Source organism: Solanum dulcamara, chromosome 8, assembly GCF_947179165.1.
Source record: "Solanum dulcamara chromosome 8, daSolDulc1.2, whole genome shotgun sequence".
NCBI classification, from domain to species: Eukaryota; Viridiplantae; Streptophyta; class Magnoliopsida; order Solanales; family Solanaceae; genus Solanum; species Solanum dulcamara.
This window is the reverse complement of record NC_077244.1, coordinates 54,055,230-54,072,689: the sequence shown is the minus strand read 5'-3', so window position 1 is coordinate 54,072,689 and position 17,460 is coordinate 54,055,230.

The following is a 17,460-nucleotide window of genomic DNA, read 5'->3' as shown; positions in this document are numbered from 1 at the left end:
CCCTTCATGAACTCTAATAGTCGAACCCTCCTATCCGCATAGCTTTTTTACCTATTCTGGGTTGTCAGGAGCCTACCCTGGATAATCCAAACCTGCACCATGACATCTCTAAGAAAGTCTGTGTCTAAGGAGCCTATCTCAATTGATTCAAACCACCCAATAGGATATCGACATTGCCTACCATACAATGTTTGAATGGGGCCATCTGAGTACTAGAGTGATAACTATTGTTGTAGGCAAACTCTGCTAAGGGAAAACGTTAATCCCACCTAGCACCAAAATCAATAACATAAGCTCGGAGCAAATTCTTCAACATGTGAATCGTCTACTCGGACTGACCATCAGTTTGTGGGTGAAAAGATATACTCATATCAAGACCCCGTAAAGCCTGAAAAAAGTGCAAAGTAAAGACTGAGCCTAGATCCAAAATAATGGATACTAGAACTCCATAAAGCTGAATGATCTGACTGATATACAACTGAGCTAGTCTATTAGCCGTGTACTTTACCTTAACTGGAATAAATTAGGCAGACTTGGTTATTCTATCGACCACCACCCATATAGAATTATAACCACCCACGGTAGGAGGCAAACCCACCATAAATTCCATGGTAATCATCTCCCACTTCCAAGTAGGAATGGGCATCCTTTGACTCACACCTCCAGGCCGTTGGTGCTCACACTTGACCTGTTGACAGGTCAAACACATGGACACAAACTCGGCGATGTCCCTTTTCATCCCATACCACTAATAATGCTGACTAAGGTCATGATACATCTTTGTCACGCCCAAATGAGTAGTATATCGAGAGCAATGAGCCTTCTCTAGTATCAATCTGATCAAGTCACCCACGTTGGGCAAAAAAATCCAGCCCTCAATCCTCAAGACACCCTCTGAATCAAGTCTAGCCTCCTTAGCTTTGCCCTTCAATACCTTGTACTGAATGAGACATAAATTTTTATCATCAAACTCCTCTCCCGAATCTTCTCAACTAAGGAAGAGCGGACCTCAATAGAAGTAATGAATCCTCCACCCTCCTTAGAAACTCGCAATCGAATAAGAGTATTAGCTAACCTCTGAACATCTCTAGCCAAAGGCCTCCTATCAATACTAATCATTGAGAAACTCCCCATACTAGGAGCTTTCCTACTCAAAGCATCGTCCACCACAGTGGCCTTCCTCGGGTGGTACAAGATAGTCATGTCATAGTCCTTCAGTAGCTCAAGCCATCTACACTGCCTCAGATTCAGATCCCTCTGACTAAAGATATAATGAAGACTCTAGTGATCAATGAATACCTCACAATGCACACCATATAAGTAATGATGCAATAGCTTCAACACAAATACCACCGTCGCTAACTCTAGATCATGGGTAGGGTAGTGCTTCTCATAAGATTTCAATTGTCTAGACGCATAGGAAAATACCATCCCTTTCTCCATTAGAACTCTACCCAAACGAACACCAGAAGAATCATAATATACGATAAAGTTTACACCCTCCTCGAGTAAGGTCAAAACAGGAGTTGAAATCAACAAGGTCTTAAGCTTTTGAAAGCTCGCCTCATACTCATTGGACCAATGAAAATCTACTGACTTGTGATTCAGTTTGGTCAGTGGGGCCACAATAGTGGAAAATCCCTTCATGAAGCATCAGTAATATCCAACCAAACCTACAAATCTTCGAATCTCAGAGGGGGAAGTAGGTTTAGTCCAGCCTCTAACTGCCTCAATCTTGGTCGGATCCACCCTAGTACCCCACGTGTCCCAAAAATGCTACAGAATCAAGCCAAAACTCACATTTAGAAAACTTGACATATAACTTTTGCTCACTCATTTTCTGAAGTACCAACCTCAAATGACTAGAATGATCCTCCTCTGTCTTGGAATACACCAAGATATCATTAATGAAAATAATCAAAAAAGATTCTAGATACAGCCTAAACACCCCATTCATCAACTCCATGAATGTTGCTGGAGCATTAGTTAGCCCAAATGACATAACTAGAAACTCATAATGGCCATAATGAGTCTAGAAAGCGGTCTTAGGAATACCTGATGGTCTATCCTCAACTAATGATACCTGGACCTCAAATCTATCTTGGAGAACAAGGCCGCTCCTTGAAGATGGTCAAACAAATCATCAATACGAGAAAGAGGATTTTTGTTCTTAATTATCACTTTGTTCAACTGTCTATAATTGATGCATATCCTCATAGATCCATCCTTATTGTTCACAAACAGAACTGGTGCACCCCAAGGTGACACACTAGGGCGAATAAACCCCTTACTTAATAGATCTTATAATTGGTCCTTCAACTCCTTCAACTCTGTCGGAGCTGTGTGATAAGGTGCAATAGAGATGGGCTTAGTGCCCGGATCCAAATTAATAGCAAAGTCAATATCCCTATCAGGAGGAACTCTTGGAAGATTAGTAGGAAACACATCGGCGAACTCCTTAACCACTGGAATAGACTCCATAGGAGGTGACTCAGCACTAATATCCCGAATAAAGGCCAAATAGAAAATACACCCTCTATCAATCAATCTTTGAGCACACATATAAAAGATGACCTTACGAGGATAGAAACCACTAGTGACCTTCCACTCGATCCTTGAAACACCCGATATCGCTAAGGTCATAGTTTTAGAATAATAATCAAGAATAGCATGATAAGAAGAATTCTAATAAAGGCCTAATATCACATCAAAGTCTACCATCCATAGTATAATCATATCTACCAAAGTATTATACCTAGCTAAAGAAACAAGACAGGATTGATACACTCAATTCACCACTAAGGGCTCACCTATGGGTGTAGAGATATATACAGGCATGGGCATGCAATCACAAGTCAAAACAAATCTAGATGCAAAATAAGTAGACACATAGGAGAATGTAGATCAAGGATCAAATAACACAGATGCAGGTTGATGAAAAACTGGAATGATACCTGTAATAACCGCATCAGAAGCCTCAGTCTCAGGTCTCCTAGAAAGGCATAGCACTGAGCTCTTCTACCAATACCCGCCTGAACCATACCCCTGCCTCATGGAACCACATCACCATACTAGAGGCTCTACCACTTCTAACTGTCTGAGCTTTACCCCAACCCCTAGTCGGAGATGCTGAATCTCTCTCTGGAGCTATTGAATAAATACGCTGGAAACCTGGATAAGTCTATAGTGGGCACTAGTGCATCAAATAACCCAGATATCCAAAATTAAAATATGACCTCAGGAAAAAAGACTACTGCGATGACCCTGATGGAATACCATAACCACCTCGGATCAAACTCAAAGACCCTTGGACTAACTAACCTCTATCTGTTATCGGCATAGAAGCATGAACAAGTTTTTAGCGCTAAAACTGACTGTCGTATCTATGTGACCCTCTACTTCTAAATGAGGTACCCAAAAACTAACGACTAGCACGAGCCCTCTTGGGGTCCCCAAACTCCTCTCTAACCATCGATTCTGCCTCTTTGGCAGTGCTCATAATGGACTGGAAGAAAGCCCCCTCACGAGCTGATCTGAACATAACTAGCAGAAATAGGCCTCATACTGGGAAAATGACATGCCGCATTGAGTCAAACTCTTAAATTTCAATCTACTCTCCTCCCGTACGCTCTATGGGATAAAGCAATCCTCAAAAGCACTAGCAAAAACTCCCCACTCAACCGAAGGGGATCCAACTGGTCTAGAACTCATGAATGTCCTCCACCACTCCCTAGATGACCCATGGAGATAGGGTGCAATAAATATAACACCCCAAGAATCATTTATGCTTACTGCCTCCAACATCTCACGACATAATGTCAAAAACTCATGTGCATCCTCACTCTTACCACCTTAGAAATAGGTGGTTTCATTTTCTGAGACCTCTCAAAGCACTGTTGATCAACTATAGTCATAACCATGTCTGGGGAAATCTGTGTATCAGCAGCTAGTGTAGGAACCAAAGGTGGCTGGCCTACCTGAACATAAGTTATGGGGACCTGATGCTGCTTTGGAGTCTGTACACCAACTTTAGTTTGTGAACCCTGTGGTGTGCCTGCAGCACCTTGATTGAAACTCTCTAATATACCTAGAATCCTCAATAAGGTCTCTTGAAGCAATGGTGGTGCGGACTCTGGAGGAACTTGGTCCTTAGCAATCTCAATTTATAGCTCTAGGGAGGCCTTTCTAGCACGACCTCGGGTAGGTACCGCTCTATGGCCTCGGCCTTTCACTCGGATCCTATTTCTACCCTAGTTAGGGTCTTAATAGCTGCCTCAGTGACTGTATTCCCTCTACCAATAGACATGGATCTATCCTCGACATCTTCTAAAATAACAAGTCACACTCAGCTCTAGCAATAATGTTTTGGTACGAATATACGACTTGGCATAGTCTTCAGCACTATAGGATATTTTAACCAGTAGGAAGTGAGCCGACTTAGTTATTCTATCAATAATTACACAAATCAAATCATGACGCTTCCGGGTATGAGGCAAACCTACTATGAAATCCATTTTCACATCTTCACACTTTCAAGTAGGAATTTCAATGTCTTGGGTTAGGCCACCAGCCTTTGATGTTCGACCTTTACTTGTTGGCAATTCGAATATTCGAACACGAACCTTGCTAGGTCTTTATTCATACCACCCCACCAATAGAACTCTTTTAAGTCTCAGTATATTTTCGTCGAACTGAGATGAATTGAGTATGTAGAATTATAAGTCTCCATCAAGATCAAACTCCTTAGAGAATCCACATCTGGAATACATAGCCGACCTTGGTAGTATAGCACCCCATCTCCCCCTTGGGAAAAGACCTCTATCTTCTTTTCCTTCACCAACTTCTTTAACTTAATAAACGTCGGGTCAAGATCTTGATTTGACTTAACATCCACCACCAAAGAGGATTCGGGCCTATTTTGAACAATCATACCACCATCATCGGTACCATAAAACTTCACCCCTAATATAGCCAACCGATGAACATCTTTTACTAACTCCCTCTTTCCTTCATCAACATGGGCCACACTCCCCATAAAATATTTACTAAGTACATCGGCAACCACATTGGCTTTACCCAGATAATAGTGCACACTTATGTCATAGTCCTTAAGGAGTTCTAGCCACCTCATTGCCTTAGATTAAGGTCCTTTTGGGTGAACACATATTGAAGACTTTTATGATCGGTATACATATCCACATGCACCCCATAGAGGTAATGCCGCCAAATCTTTAGAGCAAAAACTACAGCCGCTAATTCAAGCTCATGGGTAGGGTAGTTATGCTCATGCACCTTTAATTGCCTAAAATCATAGGCTATGACCTTGACATTCTGTATTAAGACACAACCTAAACCAATCTTTGAAGCATCATAATAAACCACAAATCCTTTTAATCCTTCTGGTAAAGTCAAAATAGGAGTGAAGGTAAGTTGATCTTTCAAGGTCTGGAAACTCTTCTCACACTCATCCATCCATATGAGTTTGGCTTTCTTTTGGGTCAATTTCATCATAGGAGATGAGATAGAAGAAACCCTTCAACGAACCTTCTATAGTACCCGAATATACCCAAGAAGCTCCTAATATATGAAGGAGACAACAATTTAGGCCAATTCTTAACTGCCTCTATTTTTTTAGCATCAACTTTTATCCCATCACCGAACACTACGTGACCAAGAAATGCCACCTCCTTCAACCAAAATTCATACTTACTAAATTTTGCAAATAATTGTCTATCCCTCAACGTTTAAAGCACAACTCTCAAGTGATTCCTATGTTCTTCCTCACCCCAAGATTAAATCAAACTATCATCAATTAAAACTACCACAAAAGTATCAAGGTAAGGTTTGAACACCTTATTCATCAAGTCCATGAATACCGTCAGCGTATTCGTCAACCCAAAACTCATCACCACAAACTCGAACTGATCATACCTTATTCGGAAAGCCATTTTAGGAATGTCACACTCCCTGACCTCTAGTTGTTGATAGCCGGACCGAAGGTCGATCTTAGAGAAGTGACTTGCCCCTTACAATTGATCAAACAAGTTATCTATTCTAGGGATTGGGTACTTGTTCTTATGGTCATCTTATTTAATTATCGATAGTTTATGCACATTCGAAGCGACCCATCCTTCTTTCTCACAAATAACACGTGAGTACCCCATGGCGAAATACTTAGTCTTATGAACCCCTTTTCTAATAAGTCCTTTAATTATTCCTTCAACTCTTTTAATTCCGTCAGGGCCATCCGGTAAGGAGGAATAGAGATATGTTGGATATCGAGGAGGAGATCGATACCAAAATAAACTTTCCTTTCGGGAGGGACACCAAGAGGGTCATCGAAAAAGACATTAGGGAACTCATTGACAATGGGAACCAACTCAAGAGGAGGACTTTCGGAGTCGACATCCTTAACCCTCATAATGTGGTAAATAAAACCCTTAGCAATTAATTTTCGTGCCTTAAGATAAGGAATGCTTATCCTTCACTATCAAATCACGACCCTTCCATTCAATAAAGGACTCATTTAAAAATTGGAACTTGACTCGATGAGTCCTACAATCTATGGAAGCATAAGATGTATGTAACCAATCCATCCCAAGAATGAAATTGAAATCTACCATGTTAAGCTCAATGAGATCACAAGAAATAACTTTATGAAATATAGACACGAGACAACCCCTATAGACCTTTCTATCAACAACCAACTAATAATGGGTTGTTGAGAGGGATAAAGAAATAAGGCCGATTGGATGGGAAGAGTTCAAAGGTGCCTTCCTAGAACGCTTCTTCCCCTTGGAGCTAAGGGAGGCCAAAATCTAAGAGTTCATCAACCTCCGTCAAGGGAGTATGAGTGTGAGGAAGTATACTCTCAAATTCACTAAGTTGTGAAAGTATGCTTCATTCATGGTCTCCGACCCAAAAGCTAGGATGAGCAAGTTTATTTTTGGTGTCTCAAGCCTGGTGTCCAAGGAGTTCAAAATGGCCATGTTGGAAAAGGAGATGGACATCTCTTGATTAATGACTTACGCAGAACAAATTGAAGAAGAGAAGCTGAGAGAGAGCTCAAGGGAGTTCAAAAAGGCTAGAGCGGATGGTGGAGGGTTTAACCCTCAAAGGTCCGGTTATGATAACAATGGAAAAGGCCAAGGTGGGCAATGATTTATAGGACAAGGTTCTACCAATACTCCTCCTCCAAGGTTCAACAAGGACAAGGGTGCTAACCCAATGGTCCAAGAGAGAATGTTAGTGCTCAAACTTTCCCCGCTTTCAAGAAGTGTGAAAGAACTCATAAATAGAAATGCTTAGCCAGCTCCAATGCATGCTTCAAGTATGGCAAGACGGGCTACCATTATAGGGATTATAGAGGTGGTGGTGGTAGGCCTCAAGGACCAATTGCTCATGGTCAACAAGCTCAAGGAGGTGGCCAACGCACTAACTGCTTTTATGCCTTGCATGGGAGACAAGAGGTTGAGGACGCACCCAATGTCATTATCGATATGTTAAAGGTATTTTCTCTTGATGTGTATGCATTATTGGATCCGAGTGCAAATTTATCGTTTGTTAATCCATTCTTTTCTAATAGGTTTGATGTGTCACCCAAAATGTTGTTAGAGTCTTATTTGGTGTCTACCTTCGTTGGTAGTTTTCCTGGGGCCTAGTTGTCCAGTACCAATCCGCTTTGGAGGTTTCAGTAATAGTTTTTGAGTGTCGACCACACCTAGGGTACCCTCTCGGGGCTTGACAAGAGCCCTAAGTTCATTGATCTTGTTATACAAAAATGAGTCTAGTAGAGTCTTGCGGAACCCTATGAAGACATTTGTACTTTTCTTCGAGAGGTTATAGGACTTGACAAAAATTTCTCTTTCTTCTATACTTTCATGCTATAACTTGATTCCGATTGGTATTTGGCAATCCAAATTATATATAATCTTCTTCACTCTTCTGTCCATTAATGGGTCCAGTGACGACTGACACTAAACACAAGATACTGACCAAGTTTTTAAGGTTAAAGCCTCTAGTATTCAATAGTTCTAAGAGTGAAGATGCTTATGGGTTCATCATTGACTTTTACGAGAGGTTGCATAAGTTGGGGATAGTACATCAACATAGGGTGGAGTATGTAACTTTCCATCTGCTGGCTGAGGCCAAGCAATAATGGAGGGCTTATGAGGACTATCGCTCACCAACGTTACCCCCACTTACTTGGGTCCAGTTTCATGTTTTATTCCTAGATAAATATGCGTCGGGTACCTTGAGAGACCACAAAAAGGATGAGTTCATGGCATTGGAGAAGGGTGGTATGTCGATGGCTGCTTATGAGGCCAAATTTCATGTGTTGTCCAGGTATGCTACTCAACTGGTAACTATAGAGGAAGAAATCAGATTGTTTGTGAAGGGGTTGAACCCCAAATTATAAATGTTGTCAGTTTACATGACTTTGTCAGGCATGAGTTTCAATGAAGTCACAGATTTTGTGAAGAAGGTAGAGGATGTGAAGCGAGATGGCCAAGCTAGAGCTTTGGCTAAGAAGACTAAGAGCACAGGTAATTTCCATGGATCCTATTCTAGAGGGTCAGTTAGGCCGGTAATTGCACCCCGGTTGATTCAGTCAGCTCTACCCACTTATACTGTAGTTTTTCAGGTACTCCACATCAGCATCTGACCCATGAGGGTCAAGGAACATCTTTTCCAAGTAGAAGTCCATCCACACTCAATCCACACCTTTGAGTTTATAGGCCACTAACTCAACCTTCTCATTCGGTGATACACTCATGATAAACAATCCAATACACCTCATCAATGAACTACATAGGGTCCTCATCTAGTTTAGAACCATCGAACTCGAGTGGATTCATCCTTTAGAAATCCCAAATCTTAGAGGCTAAATTTGGTATTTGGGGAAGAAGAACACCTTGATACCCTTGGTTAGCTATGATTTGAGCCAAAAGCGTAATAATATTGCAAAACTCAGCATGGGTTAGCCCTTTTTCATGATGTGGGGCATTGGTAATCGGAGGAGATTGGTCATCATTATTAATCCTTGCTCTTAGAGGTGCTCTTCCATGAGTCATTATCTAGAGAACACGAAATAGGTTGTTAGTTAGAAGGAAGTTTAGGACACTCTAAGGCACGACATAAATTTGAAAGAAATGAAAACTTTCCTACACGTCTCATAGTCTCCTATTCATAGTTATGGCGTGCTTCAAGACCATGAACAAGATCTTATTTGACACGGTATGTTGGACTCCGAGGACCATTCAAAACCTTAGACTCAAATACCAAGTTTTTCATGACTCAAACTAGGGACTAGATGTGACATGGCGAATATAAAACCAGAAATTACCTCAAATAAGCCTCTTAGAATTCTTTTAGCTAAGAGTAAATAATAATAGTAAATCTTCAACGTACATATGTCCAATAATACCTCTAACTTTTATATTTAATGGGGCTAAGACAAGTCCCTAGCTCACCCTCAATCATAATAGAAAGAAATGTCATAGTAAGTGTCTAAAGATCTCAACATGTCATAAGCTAGAAAGATAAAGGAGTATTATTTCCGGAACATGGGAACTCACCAAAAGTAGTCTTCAAACGAAATCTCAACTAGTCACGTGAAGGAGAACGAGAAGGAGCACCTATCCCTACATGTGATATCATGTAGGCAAAAGAGTATGTGTTAGTACTTTGAGTGTACTAAGTATGTAGGCATGCAAGAACATTGAGGAAACATTAAAACATTTATGTAATATGAAACATACTGCAATTCATGCATAATCAATCATATAGATATTCTTTAAAACATTCATTTTGTGGGAAGATGACCATAACCGATATTTAAGACCATGCAAGCTATTACATGGAATCTAACATAACCCCCTACGTTGGCAGGGGAAACTACTTGCCGGGTAGAACTCTGACAACTTCATTCATTTCTTTAACTTTAAGGGCTATTTGTGGATCCATTAGCCTAAGCCTACAAGGGCTCCTATGTTGGCACATAGTTAATGAGATGAGGGGTTGCTACTAGGATTTTCTTATCGAATCCCACCTCAATGCCTCATTCAGAGCTAAGTCAATCCCACAAAATAGTTTAATACTTTAAAATATTCATAGCATATAGCTTGAGAATTTAAAACATCACATTCGGTGGAATAGCTCATTAAAATCTTTAGTGATTCAAATATGCAAGAATTGTCCTTATAGCATAAAGAATCCATCATTCATAGCATTTCATCATTCTTTTATTTTATAAGACTCTTTTTTTATCATAGACATTGCTTTCATAAACATTTATTTAGAGTCAAAGCTTTCAAGTCAAATTTCATTGAAAATATAGTAAAACTAGTTGGGTTTAAGTCACTTCAACTTTCAAACATTTATGTAAATGAAATTATGCATAAATACTTTGAAATCCATTAATTAAAAATCATGTTTTAAACAACCCACCATGAATTTCAAGAACGTTTAAAGAGATAAATAGAGAAATTACTTGCAAACCATCAATTCATACATATAAAATTATTTTGCATTAAAATAGACCAATAATCATTAGTTTAACCACGATTCATGCTAATAAGTATAAATAAGAATTACCCATAAGAAAATTTTACTTTAAATCAAGAGATTTAGTTGAAAGAGTTTTGAACTACATGAGAGTGGAATGAATACTCTCATTAAAGCCTTACATACCTAGAATCAGAAGCGCTACTCAAAATCGAAAGACTTAATGAACATTCTTGAATCCTAGCCTTTTCTCCTCGTCGGAGTATTTTGTGTACTATTCAGAGTATATGAATCACCAGAATAGTATTTTTACACTACTAAAAACTAAAACTATATTTTGAGAATGAGTAAAGAAGTGTATAGAGAGAAGAGTTGTTTGAGAAAGCTTGATGATCAAAATTATGAAATAAGGTGGGTATTTATAGGTGTGAAGGAGGGACCTAACAATAATAAAAATAATTATAAAGAAAAATTTAAAAATTTAATAGAGGATTGTAATGCCATGGGTGATGTAAAATGGATCTAGATCTTCTATGGTTGGTGAGATGAATCTTCTTTTTACGAAATACCTTTTTTCGAAGCTATGTTTGAACAAGATAATTTCCTAATTAAGATTTGATGTCCTTCATATGAACTGTAGCTCTAGAAGTCTTCTTTCATATCGTTCAAGAATAAACTGATTTGGAGCAACTTACAGTGAGATATGATATTTTTTCTATAATTATTCTATTTCGTCACAGCACAAGGTCTTGCAAAGATTAATTTATTTGACCTACTTAGCCTCCGAATCGTAAGTTATGATACATGAAAGTTGTAGGTAATAATGTTAGAGTTATTCAAAAATTTAAATCACCTAATTTAGACCATGTTATGAAATGTTATGCCTAAAATACAGAAGCAATATCATTTTCATTGAGAATTGGAACACCATATACAATGTTTTTAAGGGGTATTACAAATGGCTACCTCTCTCAACTCCCAAAAACCTCGAATGATCAAGAAAAGAGACAGTGATCAAAGTCCAGGCTCGGAACCTACACAAGAATGAAAGCAAGGGTGAGTACCAAACAACGAAGTACCTAGCAAGATAATTAGAAAAATTAAGTAAATCTAAAAGAATACATGAACTCTGTTTCCAACCCAACCGAACCTCCATACTACAACCTACATAGAACTCAGCCCAACCTAATAGTTCATACTATATAGCTCAATAAGATACAGATCACAGCTCAATAACACAAGATGTAGCATACAAGTACTCACAAGTCACAAACAAGCAGCAAACTGTCAACACAGATATGCAGAATATGTATATGCACGCTCAATGATCATGCATGTGTACAATTGCCAGCAAAAAATCCGCATGATAAACTCTAGTCGAAAATGACATCAACCTCATAATCTTTGATCGAAAGTGACATCGGTCCCACAACCTCACCAAAAATGACCTCAGCCATATGCTCTCCCCGAAAATGACCTCGATAATGTAATCTCACCGAAAATAACCTCACTTATCAATCTCTCACCGGAAATGACCTCACATATTAATCTCTCATCGTAAATGACCTCGACAATATAATCTCATCGAAAATAACCACGACCTATCAATCTCTCACTGAAAATGACTCGGCATATCAATCTCTCATTGAAAATGACCTCGGCATATCAATCTCTAGCCGGAAATGACCTCGACAATATAATCTCACCGAAAATGACCTCGACAATATAATCTCATCGGAAATGACATTGGCCTATCAATCTCTCACCAAAAATAACATCGGTCTCACAATCATATACCTCTCATAACAGTGTTTCAGAACCAATGCAAAAACATGTTCACACAAGTAATGAGGAATAATCAATTAACCCAAACCCCAACTATTTCATCAAATATACATAGATATCTAGATTATGACATTTATGTTTTAGTACTCAACAATATCACGCATCATCTTTTATTAACCCCGTTGATTCATTTTTAGATTAATTCATATCAAAATTCATAACCTCATCCCCATTACGCCCCAACACATGTTCAACGGAATATTCGAGAATTCTAAAAGATTAACGGAGTTATAAAAGTCCACTTGCCTTAGCCAATACGCGATCGGTCACTCCATGTGAGATTTCTCCTTCCGAATGCACTCCAATTTACCACAATCTATACAAATTCAAGTTCCCAATCAAAATACGATATCAACGATATCCATATCATATTTTTTTGAAAATCGGGCCAAAATTGACCTAAAATGTCCAATAAAATCGATTTTGAAATGAGCAGAAAATTTTAGAAATTCTTTACATAAACAACATCCTCAAGGTATTTGGAGTTTACTAGTGAAAACGGAAGTGGATTTGGACTTAAAACGAGCTCACAATCATCGAAACATTGAAACTAATTCAAGTTCTTGAAAACCCCAACCTCTTAAATTGAAAAACCTCAATTTCATGCTAAAACTCTCAAATAATCAATGGGTAATCAAGATTGGAGGTTAGAATCACTTACCCCAAAGTTTTCCCACAAAATCTCTTCTGAAAATCACCTCCCCAAGCTCCAAAATCACCAAAAATGGTGAAAATAGGTTAGACCCCGACTTTGTCACTGTTCAGGGGTCATTTTCTCTCCGCGAACGCGGAGCCTAACCAGATGTCCCTCTACGAATACGGCATAATCTCCGCAAATATGGAGGAGAGATAACTATCCTTCCGCGAATGCGGAGAAGGACTCTCAGGCACCAGATGACAGCAATGTTAGTAAAGTTTTCAAGTCTCCAAATGACCCTCGGGATTCGTTCGGGCTCCCATATATACAAATCATATATGCATCCCTACTAAACCCGACATTTAGGACTCAACGAAATCATTGGAATTCAAATTCAAGGCCTCCTTGATCCGAAAACCAAAAAATCGCAACTAGACCAATATTATGCCTCAAAAAGACCAAAACACCCTCGAAGCTTCCGAAAATTACACAGGAACTCTCCCTAGGCCTAAAATCACCCTCCAAATCCAATGGAGTCGTCGGAATTCAATTTTGAGCATCCGATCCTCAAATGTTAACCAAAGTCAAACGTATGGCTAAAAACTCAATTATTTTCAACTCAACCCCTCAAATCCACGATATGACCCCAAATGCAGTTCCGTCAACTCTCCTAGACCAATTTCAATGTTTCAGAACTAATGAAATCTACAGAATTTTGTTTCGAGACTCAAAAATCTGATTGACCTCAAATACCCCTTTTGAGTCATTCTAAACCTCTAAAACTCAAAGTTTACCAAAAATCTCAAATTTTTAAAGAAACTACGGAACCAACATCAAATATCAATCAAATATGACTCGAAAAAACTATTGAGAGAGGTAAAATAATCTTTTTACAAAAAATTCAAAAATGACATTTAAGGTCATTACAGTGATTACACATGTTTAAAAGCATGTGAAGACAAAATTTTAATTAAAAAATATTAGAATTAAAAAGAAAAATATAATATTTAATTAAAAAAAGTTTCAAATCTTCTCATTCTCATTTACTGTTCCTCTTGTTCTTCCTCGTTGCCGCCGCGGCCATTGCCCCTCACCCTCCTTACTCCCCCACTTCTTCTTCAATTTTTATCTTTCTCCATCATCTTTCTATCATCTACTTGTTTCTCTATTTTTCTCTTCTAACACAAAAGATTTACAAGAGAAAAAAAAAAGAAAAAAAAACAAAGAAGAGAGAAAATAAAATTTAAATAGAAAATAGATGAAAAAGTTTAGAAGAGAGAAAAAAATGGAAGTATGGGTAAGATGAATATTTATTCTAGTTAATTAAAGAAATCAAGAAAGAAAAAGAAGATAAACTTTTACTCCAATTCAGTTTCAACCAAACAATTCGCCGGCGGTGACTAACTTTGAATAAAGTGGTCGGAGAGATATTTTTTTTGGTGAATCAGTTTCAAAAGGCTAATTTTGGAGATGAATTTGAGATTTTCTTTTAGAAAATAGTATTTGTAATGATAAAAATGATGTGATAATTTTTATCTATGTAGCATTTTTTTTCTGATGTGGATAGTGATGTGTTATCTAATCAACGCGATTGAGAAACTCATGGTCAGAGGGGTTTAAAAATACATTTTAATAACTTTAAGTGTTCACTTGGTAAAGTGATGAGAAGGGTTCATGTGACAAAAGAAACTAAATACAAGTATCTCCTAGGTCATTCCGCATTTTAAATTTAGAAATGAATTATTTTCTTTAAGTAATAGATTGAAAAAAATGTTTGTACTTGGGAGTAAACAAAATGCAGTAGAAACATAGACTACTGACAAAAAAAAGACAAAAAAAAAGAAAGACGACTTGCTTTTGCGCAAACAGTTAGATGAATGGTGAGTCACAAAAAAAAAAGTTGGGAAGGTGTAACGAAAAAAAAAAAGACGACTTGCTTTTGCGCAAACAGTTAGATGAATGGTGAGTCACAAAAAAAAATAAAGTTGGGAAGGTGTAACGAAAAAAAAAAAGACGACTTGCTTTTGCGCAAACAGTTATATGAATGGTGAGTCACAAAAAAAATAAAGTTGATAAGGTGTAACGTAAATCAGTGTCGGATGCATAGCAGTGACATAATAAAGGCTTTAATGTGACTGCCTGACTAAACCGTGGACACGCATGTCATCGGCCCCATCCAAACACATCCTCCAACTCTTTTTTATTTACTTATCATTATTCCTATTCAAAACTAGTAGTATTTACAATTGTCTTACTATTACTAGTCCCTCTGTTTCAATTTATTTCTCATATTTTTATTTGACATGAATGAAATTTAAGAAAATAAAGATAATTTTTAAATTATATAATCATAAATTAAAGATATATTAAATGTATTAAAATGTTATTTAATTTTAATATTATAATCACAAATATATCATGTGGAAAGTTGAAACGTATAAATAATCACTTAGCTATTTGTATTAGGAGTTCCACAATTCTGATTAATCACAATATATGCTCGGATTCTCTTAAGCTTCAAACTCATTGTTTTTCATTTCTCTAACGACTACCACATAGTCAACAACCTTTGATTGTAATATCAGCCTTACATTTCATTTATTTCAATACATAACTCTTATGCTTATTGTTCAATTTCTATAATTTATTTTACTATTCGTATTATAAGAATAATTTAATTCACGTGCATCTAAATCACATTAGAAATAACTATGTTATTTTATGGGCAAATAGTCTGACCACAGGATTTGGTACCCCAATTTTATATTTTGATTTGAAATCAGTGTTTGTTTATGAATTGTGCACAAAATCTCAACTTCAATTTCAAATCATGATTTCAAAATTTTAAATAAAACAAAAGGTAGAGCGCATTCTAATTTTCAAATTGTGATTTTTTTAAATGTAAAATTTAACTCATAAGTTTATAATTTGTTAAACCAAACCCACCATTTTAAAATTTGTAAACCCCCTGTTCAATATGAATAGATTGTTTGTACCATATGAAATGATTATATTAAAAGACAACTAATTACTACTATTATTGATTTTTTAGGCAAGTGAATCTTTGTAAACATTATGTGTATGTGTATTTAAAAACTTGAAATGACATGCGTGTAATCACAAACGTTTACTTATAAAAAAAAAAGGAGATATGTGATTTATTAATGTGGTGTCTTGTCATGACCCAACCCACCAGGCCGTGCAGACATCCACTCTAAGACCTAAGTAGGAGAATCCTTAAACTCTTACATGAAAATATTGTGAAATTTATATCAAAACTTAAGTAATTAAGTTAGAAATTTATAGGAATCTGTACTAATATACTTGTACAAAAATAACACGTAAAACCCCCATGAATACTGGTCTAAAACAGGTACAAGAGCTTCTAAGAGTGATAACATAATAAAGGAACAATGACACAACTCTTACCATAAGGAAGAAAAATAAAAGCTGCTAGGGAATCGCATCCGTCTTTACCTAAGAGACATAACTGACCCTACAATCAGATTATGTCAAGTGGCATAGCAGGAATAGTATCAGTATAAACAACACGTACTGATAGGCATCATCGTTCAAGTTGATACCCACTGCATAATCTATGAACAAAAAAATAAGAGAGATCATTCATAAGCCTGTCCACCCAGCCAAATAGGTAAACTCCTTACTCACTCTCTTATAGTCTTCACCACTCTACTACTCACTTCACTCTATCAGTTACCATCTAACAGTCTTAGCCACTCAATGATTTCACCCCATTACTGCGGGTCTTGATCTAATTGTCTCACAACATAGAACCCTAGCCATTCAATAACCACACCTCATAACTAATCCCGATTTTTAGTGACAACCACTACTACTACAACTAATGGGGAAAACTTCAATGAGAACAATTCTCTATAACCAAACAACCTTCTCCGCTAAGCCTATAAGTATAGGATACTTCATATTACATATATGTCGCATCAAGCCGAATATGGCCCATCCTCTTACACACATGAATAAATTTATACATGTTCACAATTCTTTTATTAACACGCCTCAACTTAAGGGTTCCTTTATAGGTCTTTATTCCATCTCTCATTTACCACTAATCTTCTTATTACACGAAAATACAACAATCAGCAGGTCCTCTCATGGGATCAACCACACACACATACTTGGCCCTTTCATGGGAGCCAATCAAGTCATATATGTATCAGAATATGACACCCGATCCAAGAATATATCGAAATGTGACATCCGATCCAAATAGGTTTTGGAACGTGAAACCCGATCTAAATTTATATAGAAATGTGACACTCGAACCAATTATGCAAACCAATCACAACTATCAACAATTAGACCACATTATATCACCAGAATGGTGTCATTACAAAATAGGCCAGTAAGTGATCATTTGCATAAAGTCTAGCATGTTTCCCCTTATCCATACACACCTACACACATCATAAGTAACACAACAAGTACATGAA